Source organism: Arachis ipaensis, chromosome B7 (genome assembly GCF_059453495.1).
Source record: "Arachis ipaensis isolate K30076 ecotype BB chromosome B7, ASM5945349v1, whole genome shotgun sequence".
Taxonomy (NCBI): Eukaryota; Viridiplantae; Streptophyta; class Magnoliopsida; order Fabales; family Fabaceae; genus Arachis; species Arachis ipaensis.
Window position 1 is genome coordinate 73,316,130 of NC_142442.1, and position 9,541 is coordinate 73,325,670.

General features: G+C 38.6%; 1 non-coding gene across 1 annotated transcript; it reads left to right on the plus strand.

Annotated features, from left to right (window-relative positions):
* Positions 1-334: 334 nt before the first annotated feature.
* Positions 335-442, plus strand: LOC148552990 (small nucleolar RNA R71). The gene has a single exon (XR_015893771.1). It is a non-coding gene; the product is annotated as a small nucleolar RNA R71 (small nucleolar RNA).
* The last annotated feature ends 9,099 nt before the right edge of the window (positions 443-9,541 follow it).

The window sequence follows — 9,541 nt, forward strand, 5'->3', positions numbered from 1 at the left end:
TCATAAGAAGCCTCTTGAGTACTGTTGGATGCAGCTTGCATTCCATTCAGACTCTGAGAGATCATATTGACTTGCTGAGTCAATATTTTATTCTGAGCCAATATGGCATTCAGAGTATCAACTTCAAGAACTCCCTTCTTCATAGGCGTCCCATTGCTTACAGGATTCCTTTCAGAAGTGTACATGAACTGGTTATTAGCAACCATGCAATGAGTTCTTGAGCTTCTGCAGGCATTTTCTTAAGGCGAATGGATCCACCTGCAGAAGTGTCCAGTGACATTTTTGATAGCTCAGATAAACCATCATAGAATATATCCAGGATGGTCCATTCTGAAAGCATGTCAGAAGGACACTTTTTGGTCAACTGTTTGTATCTTTTCCAAGCTTCATAGAGGGATTCACCTTCTTTCTGTCTGAAGGTTTGAACATCAGCTCTAAGCTTGCTCAGCTTTTGAGGAGGAAAGTACTTGGCTAAGAAAGCCGTGACCAGCTTATCCCAAGAGTTCAGGCTGTCTTTGGGTTGAGAATCCAACCATAATCTAGCTCTGTCTCTTACAGCAAAAGGGAAAAGCATGAGCCTGTAGACTTCAGGATCTACTCCATTAGTCTTAACAGTATCACATATCTGCAAGAATTCAGTTAAGAACTGAAAGGGATCTTCAGATGGAAGTCCATGAAACTTGCAGTTCTGTTGCATCAGAGAAACTAATTGAGGTTTCAGCTCAAAGTTGTTTGCTCTAATGGCAGGAATGGAGATGCTTCTTCCATGTAAATTGGAATTAGGTGCAGTAAAGTCACCAAGCATCTTCCTTACATTATTATTATTTTCGGCTGCCATCTCCTCTTCCTGTTCAAAAATTTCTGAAAGGTTATTTCTGGATTTTTGTATTTTAGCTTCTCTTAGTTTCCTTTTCAGAGTCCTTTCAGGTTCTGAATCTGCTTCAACAAGAATATTCTTGTCCTTGCTCCTGCTCATATGACAAAGAAGAGGGCACAGAAAAAAAAATAATAATAATAATATGGATCCTTTATACCACAGTATAGGGATCCCTGTGTGAGTAGAAGAAGAGGGGGAGACAAAGAATGTAATATAATGGAAGAAACACAACTGTGAGGAGGGTTGAGATGTGAGATGAGATGTTAGTAGATGAATAAACAAATAGAAGGAGATGAGAGAGAAGAAAATTTTCGAAAATAATTTTTGAAAAGGAGTTAGTGATTTTCGAAAATGGTTTTCGAAAAATGTTAGTAATTTTCGAAATTTTTTTTTTTATATCAAAGATTAAAATAATTAGTTAACTAAAAAGAAATTTTGAAAAAGAGGGAAGATATTTTCGAAAATCAGAGAGAGAGAGTTAGTTAGGTGGTTTTGAAAAAGATAAGAAACAAACAAAAAGTTAGTTAGTTAGTTGAAACAAATTTTGAAAATCAATTTTGAAAAGATAAGAAGTTAGGAAGTTAGAAAAGATATTTTGAAATCAAATTTTTGAAAAAGATATGATGAGAAGATATTTTTTTGAAAAGATATGATAGAAACTAGTTTTGAAAAAGATTTGATTTTTTTAAAAGTCACAATTAATGACTTGATTCACAAGAAATCACAAGATATGATTCTAGAACTTAAAGTTTGAATCTTTCTTAACAAGCAAGTAACAAACTTGAAATTTTTGAATCAAAACATTAATTGTTATTGTTATTTTTGAAAATTTGGTATAAAAATAAGAAAAAAGATTTTTAAAAAATATTTTTAGAATTTTCGAAAATAACTAAGAATTTTGAAAAAGATTTGATTTTTTGAAAAAGATTTTGAAAAAGATAAGATTTTCAAATTGAAAATTTGATTTGACTCATGAGAAACAATTTGATTTTAAAATTTTTTTTGAAAAAGTCAATCCAAATTTTCGAATTTGATGAGAGAAAAAGGGAAAGATATTATTTTGATTTTTTGAAATTTTTATGATGAGAGAGAAAAACACTAAAGAGATGCAATGCATGAAATTTTTAGATCAAAACATGTGATGCATGCAAGAATGCTATGAATGTCAAGATGAACACCAAGAACACTATGAATGTCAAGATGAACATCATAGACACAATTTTGAAAAATTTTTAATGCAAAGAAAATATGCAAGACACCAAACTTAGAATTCTTTAATGCTTAGACACTAAGAATTCAAGAATGCATATGATAAACATGAAAAGACACAAAACAAAAAATCATCAAGATCAAACAAGAAGACTTACCAAGAACAACTTGAAGATCATGAAGAACACTATGAATGCATGATATTTTCGAAAAAATGCAAGATGCATATGCAAGTGACACCAAACTTATAACATGACTCAAGACTCAAACAAGAAACACAAAAAATATTTTTGATTTTTATGATTTTCTAATTTTTTTTGGATTTTTTTTGAAAATTATATGAAAAAGAAAAAATAAGGATTTCAAAATTTTTAACATGAATCCCAGGAATCTTGCATTCTTAGTCTAAAGCTTCAGTCCAGGAATTAGACATGGCTCAATAGCCAGCCACGCTTTTAATGAAAGCTCCGGTCCAAAACACTAGACATGACCAATGGCCAGCCAAGCTTCAGCATGTAATTCAGACATGACACGCCTGACATACTCATTCCCAAAGGAATTAGACATGGCTTTACAGCCAGCCAGGCTTCAACATGCTTCATGAAACACTAGAATTCATTCTTAAAAATTTTGAATAAAATTTTTGAAAACATTTTTATATTATTTTCGAAAACAGATGAGAAAATTTTAGAAATATTTTTGAAAAATTTTTTTGAAAATAAAATAAAAAGAAAATTACCTAATCTGAGCAACAAGATGAACCGTCAGTTGTCCAAACTCGAACAATCCCCGGCAACGGCGCCAAAAACTTGGTGCACGAAATTGTGATGTCCAGGCTCAAACAATCCCTGGCAACGTGAGCAACTTGGTACGCGCAATCGTGATTACACTTTGATTATATAAAATTCATGGCTCTTTCTTTCCCTGGCAATGGCGCCAAGAACATGGTGCCAATACCATGGTTCACAACTTCGATACAACTAACCAGCAAGTGCACTGGGTCATCCAAGTAATACCTTAGTAAGTAAGGGTCGAATCCCACGGAGATTGTTGGTATGAAGCAAGCTATGGTCACCTTGCAAATCTCAGTTAGGCAGATATAAATTGATAATGGTGTTTTCGAATTTAATATAATAAAATAGGGATAGAAATACTTATGTAATTCATTGGTGAGAATTTTAGATAAGCGAATGGAGATGCCTTCGTTCCTCTGAACCTCTGCTTTCTTGCTATCTTCATCCAATCAGTCTTACTCCTTTCCATGGCTGGCTTTATGCAAGGGCATCACCGTTGTCAGTGGCTACATCCCCTCCTCTCACTGAAAAATATGCTCACATGCTCTGTCACAGCACGGCTAATCATCTGTCGGTTCTCGATCATGCTGGAATAGGATTCACCCTCCTTTTGCGTCTGTCACTAACGCCCAGCACTCGCGAGTTTGAAGCTCGTCACAGTCATTCAATCATTGAATCCTACTTGGAATACCACAGACAAGGTTTAGACTTTTCGGATTCTCTTGAATGCCGCCATCATTCTAGCTTACGCCACGAAGATTCTGGTTAGGAGATCTAAGAGATATTCATTCTAGCTTATTTCATGTAGAACGGAAGTGTTTGTTAGGCACGTGTTCATAGGGGAGAATGGTGATGAGCGTCACACATAATCATCACCTTCATCACGTTCTTGGGTGCGAATGGATATCTTAGAAGCAAAATAAGATGAATTGAATAGAAAACAGTAGTACTTTGCATTAATCTTTGAGGAACAGCAGAGCTCCACACCTTAATCTATGGAGTGTAGAAACTCTACCGTTAAAATTATATAAGTGAAAGGTCCAGGCATGGCCGAGATGGCCAGCCCTCAAACGTGATCTAAGATAGCTTACAACTGATCAAAGATTGTCAAAAAGACTAGTAAAAGGTCCTATTTATAATAAACTAGCTACTAGGGTTTACAGAAGTAAGTAATTGATGTATAAATCCACTTCCGGGGCCCACTTGGTGTGTGTTTGGGCTGAGCTTGAGTGTTGCACGTGTAGAGGTCCTTCTTGGAGTTGAACGCCAGTATTTGTTCCAGTTTGGGCGTTCAGCTCTGGTTTTTGCTCCTTTTCTGGCGCTGGACGCCAGATTTGGGTAGAAAGCTGGAGTTGAACGCCAGTTTACGTCGTCCATTCTTGGGAAAAGTATGGACTATTATACATGGCTGGAAAACCCTGGATGTCTACTTTCCAACGCAATTGGAAGCGCGCCATTTCAAATTCTGTAGCTCCAGAAAATCCACTTTGAGTGCAGGGAGGTCAGAATCCAACAGCATCAGCAGTCCTTCTTCAACCTCTGAATCTGATTTCTGCTCAAGTCCCTCAATTTCAGCCAGAAAATACCTGAAATCACAGAAAAACACACAAACTCATAGTAAAGTCTAGAAATGTGAATTTAAAATAAAAACTAATGAAAACATCCCTAAAATTAACTAGATCCTACTAAAAACATACTAAAAACACTGTCAAAAAGCGTATAAATTATCCGCTCATCAGTAACCCCATAGTTGACCTATGTCTTCTCGAAAAAACATTGTTGAGATGTCTACTAAGATCCCGGACGACATGTCTGATTGGCTGGATTCTATAGTTTTAATGCGTGTTACTGTGGCTGACCCTGAGTACTGTGTGCGACTTAGGAGGTTCCGTAGAATTTGTAAGAATAGGGATGAGGAGAAGAATTATGAGTTGGTGTCACCGGACACTGAGGAGAGGGTTTGTTTTCCTTCCTTGACTCCAGGAGAACGACCATTTTTCTATGCTTATGACTACTTTTTCAGTCAGTTGAATATTACCATCCCTTATACCGCCTTCGAGATCAACTTGTTGTGGTCTTGTAATGTAGCCTGGATGAGGCTTCTGTTATTGTCCCCTGGTTTGGTGTTGGCTAGTTTTGAAAATGCATCAGCTCGGGCATTCTGCTCCCGAGGTATGTGTCGGACTTCATGTTCCCCGAATTGTCCGAGCTGTTGGTGCTGGCTGGTTTTGAAAGTGCATCAGCTCGGGCATTCTGCTCCCGAGGTATGTGTCGGACCTCATATCCCCCGAATTGTCTGAGTTGTTCTCTGGTTTTGTCCAGGGTCCCCTGAATTATCCGAGCTATTCTCTGGTTTTGTCCAGGTATTTTTTCATGGTAGGATCCTTAGCTTGGTAGCTCGCTTCTATTTGTGAGGTGACTACTTGTGAATTACTGAACACGGTAAGCTTTTGAACTCCTACCTCCTTGGCCAGCCTTAAACAAGCCAGTAGTGCCTCGTATTCAGCTTGGTTATTTAGCTCGATTTGGGTTCCCTGATCGTTTTCTATAATTACACCTGCACCACTCCCGGTTTTGTTTGAAGAGTCGTCCACGTAGAGATTCCATTTTGTGGGAGTTCCCAGGGTGTCAGTATACTTTGTAATGAAGTCAGCCATATATTATGATTTGATAGCTGTCCGAGCTTCATATCGAAGATCGAATTTGGATAACTCGACTGCGCACTGTAGGATTCTTCCAGCTAAGTCTGTTTTCTGTAGGATGCCTTTTATGGGTTGGTTGGTCCGAACTCTGATAGTGTGAGCTCGAAAGTATGGGTGGAGTCGTTGAGAGGTGAGTATGAGGGCATAGGCGAACTTTTTTTCTATCTTTTGATTGTTTAGTTCGGCCTCTTGTAGAGCTTTGCTGATGAAGTAGACGGGTTGTTGCCCACTTTCGTCTTCTCTGACTAGTACTGAGGCTATTGCCCGACTTCCCACTGCGAAGTATAATATGAGTTCTTCACTTTCCCGTAGTCTGGTAAGAATGGGTGGTTGCCCCTAGAATTTTTGAAATCTCGGAAGGCTTGTTCACACTCCGTTGTCCTTTTCAAACCTCTCTCCCTTCCTTAATATACCTCTTTGAGGTATCTTTTGCAAGATGATTTAGAGATCCCTCCTCCTGCGAATCCTCTATTTATCATGTGAACATGTCTCTCAGGGGTGTGAGGTGGACGTTCAACTCGCCCGACTTCTTTGGTGTGAGGTGGATGTTCAACTCGTCCGACCTCTTTGGTGTGAGGTGGATGTTCCACGCATCCGACCTCTTCGGTGTGAGGTGGACGTTCAACACGCCCGACCTCTTTGGTGTGAGTTGGATGTTCCACTTGTCCGACCTCTTCGGTGTGAGGTGGACATTCAACTCGTCCGACCTCTTTAGTGTGAGGTAGATGTTCAACTCGTCTAACCTCTTCGGTGTGAGGTGGACGTTCAACTCGCCCGACCTCTTCGGTGTGAGGTAGACGTTCAACTCGTCTGACCACTTTGGTGTGAGGTGGATGTTCAACTCGTCCAACCTCTTCGTCCCTTCTTCTTTTTCTTGGTTCATCTGCTTTATTGGCTAAGTATCGATCTAATCGCCCTTCTCTTGCCAATTTCTCTATGACATTATTTAGGTCAAAGCACTCGTCGGTAGGATGTCTGTAGATTCGGTGGTACTCACAGTATTCTGACTTCCCCCTCTTTTATTTTTGATTGGATGAGGTGGTGGGATCTTCTCAGTATTGCATATTTCTCGGTAAACATCCACAAGAGACACCTGAAGAGTTGTGTAATTGTGGTATTTTCTAGGCTTCTCACCAGGTTGATCTTCTTTTTTCTTGGATTTTTTATCCTTGTCCCGTGGTGGGTTAGGAGAATCCGGTTTTTGAGCTCTCTCCTAGTCGAGAGTTCTCATCCATGTTGATGTATCTCTCTACCCGTTCCTATACCTCGTTCAGAGATGTTGGGTGCTTCTTGGATATTGAGTGACTAAAAGGTCCTTCTCGTAGGCCATTGATGAGACCCATGATAGCTGCTTCTATTGGCAGACTTTGTATGTCCAGGCACGCTTTGTTGAATCTTTCCATGTAGTTGCGAAAACTTTCCCGATCTCCTTACTTGATCCCTAGTAAGCTCGGTGAGTGTTTGGTTTTATCCTTCTGGATGGAAAACCTGGCGAGGAACCTTTTAGCAAGGTCATCAAAACTTGTGATGGATATTGGAGGTAAACTGTCAAACCACTTTATTGCTGTCTTCGTTAGGGTAGTCAGAAAGGCTTTGCATTGAATGGCGTCCGAGGCGTAAGTGAGATACTTTCTGCCTCTGAAATTGCTGAGGTGATGGCTTGGATCCGATGTGCCGTCGTACGGGGTCATGTCGGGAACTTTGAAGTCCTTTGGGACTTTAGCTTTCATGATCTCTTTAGTGAATGGGTCTTGATCTTTGTGGGGGCTATCTTCATAACTGGATCGAGTGGTCTTGATTTTGAGATCGACTTCGAGCTTTAAGAGCTTGTCCTCTAGCTTTCGACGTCGTCTTGTTTCTCTCCAAAGGTCTCTTTCGGCTTCCCGTTGATGTTCAGCTTCTTGTTCGAGCTGTTTGAGGCGATCTTGTTGAGCTTGAAGTGCCTCCATGATTTCTGAACTTGGCGAATTCTTGTCTTTGTTTGGTTGAGAAGTATCCTTTGGTGTGGTGTTCGTGTTTTTGTGTGGCGTCCTATTTTCTAGATCAAAGTCGTAGTCGTTGTCAAGGTTGTCCGCCATGATGGTGGGATGACTTCCAGGTTCCCTGGCAACAGCGCCAATGTTTCGAGGGTTACCTGAAACTGTAGGTCGATCTCGAACGAGATCTTCTATGCTGGTCGGCGTTGATGTGTCCGACTTGTGGGTGGTGGCCGGAGCCACCGTGTCTGACTTGTTGGACTTGCTATTGATGCTGATCCTTCATCACCGGAGGGTGGTGGTACCTGCAAGGGACTCCGATGCTTAAATTAGCAAGGGTATTGAGCAGGTTTTTAGTAGAATCAGAGTATGAGTTATACCTGGGTGCTCCAGTGTATTTATAGTAGTGTGGAGTGACCTTTCTGGAGATAAGATAGTTATCTTATCTTATCTTATCTTTGAGTGAAGTCATCTTATCTTTAAGGGGAACCACCTTTAGCTTTCTAGGCTTTAACTACCTTTAGATTGGGCTGTGTCCCTTTATTTGGGCCTTCTTTGGGCTTCTCTGGAGATTTGGTCGAGCTCTTTGAGAAGAGGTTGGTAATGGGCTAACCTTGCAAGAGGTCGGTCATAGGCCAAACTTCTAAGAGGTCGGTAATGGGCCAACCTTTTAAGAGGTCGGCCATCCCTCTAAGAGGTCGGCCAACCTGGTCCTTTATAGCTCAAACCGATGTATGAACAGTAGGTCTTGATTAATGCTGTGTAACTGTGGAGGAAAATTTTATTGAATAGTTATGGATTTTTTTAATAAATAACCATGTGAAAAAAGTAACAATATTTACTTGAATTTGAGACATAATAAAGAATATAATAAAATGTTCTTACTTGATGCTTCTAAATTAAAGAAGCAACTTGTACATTTATGTTGGAATTTTAAAACAGGACATAAATTGTTCACCAAAATTCTACTAACTTGCAAATTAAAAACTACAATTAAGTCTTGATTAGAAAAATGTTTGTTTATGAAATATAATATAATTAAACTTGGATGTTAGCTTGCTATTATTATAGCTACTTAATTTTTTAGTTTTGGAACCAATCCAAGAGACAATTTTTTGTTTTTACTTCTTATCTTCTTCTTTATCTTTTTTAGGAAATAAGAAGAAGAAAGTGTTGACAAAGAGAACTAGTTGAAGTGAAACCAGAAATATATATGGTGCAGCAACTTCAAGCTTCCAAAATCAGAAGATCAATGTAGATTTACAGGTTTAGTGTTGTAAGATATGAGTAGTAAATGTACCATGAACCATGAATTTGGATTGTGGATTGTAAGCCATCAATGTATATTTGGATTGTGGATCATAAAATTTGATGTATTTATGAATTTTGTCTTTTTGAATTTCTATATTTCAATATAGATATTGTGAATATTTATGAATGTTGTAACACCCTAACTATCAAAATGTTATGCTTCCGGCTGCGCCACTCTGATAGCTCGGGTATTACGACTACTCTTATAATATTTAATACTAAAACATGAGCCTGTTTAAAATTTTAAACCGTATTTTTCAAAAACTTACATCTATACTTACATTGCAAATTGCAATACTCATAGAGAATATATATAAATATATATACTCAAATATTTTTACAAGCATTACATAATCAAATTCCTATCCCTCTTATGAAAACTTATAAGGATAAAGGCGAGGGAAAAAGTAACTACTACAATACATCATATAAACAGAAAACAGAATAAACTCTTCGTGACTTCCTCGTCCATATCCTGAAATGGAAACACCTGTAAGGGAGTGAGAACATCGTCCTCGAAAGGGTTCTCACTATAGGGTTGCAGAATTATTACAATAGGATACGTGAAAATAAAAACTATTTTTAAAATACAGTGATTGTTACCCGCCTTATGTATCTTTTCAAAACCATAGATCTACATTCAAAATTCGAAATCCTTTTTAAAAGAGAAAT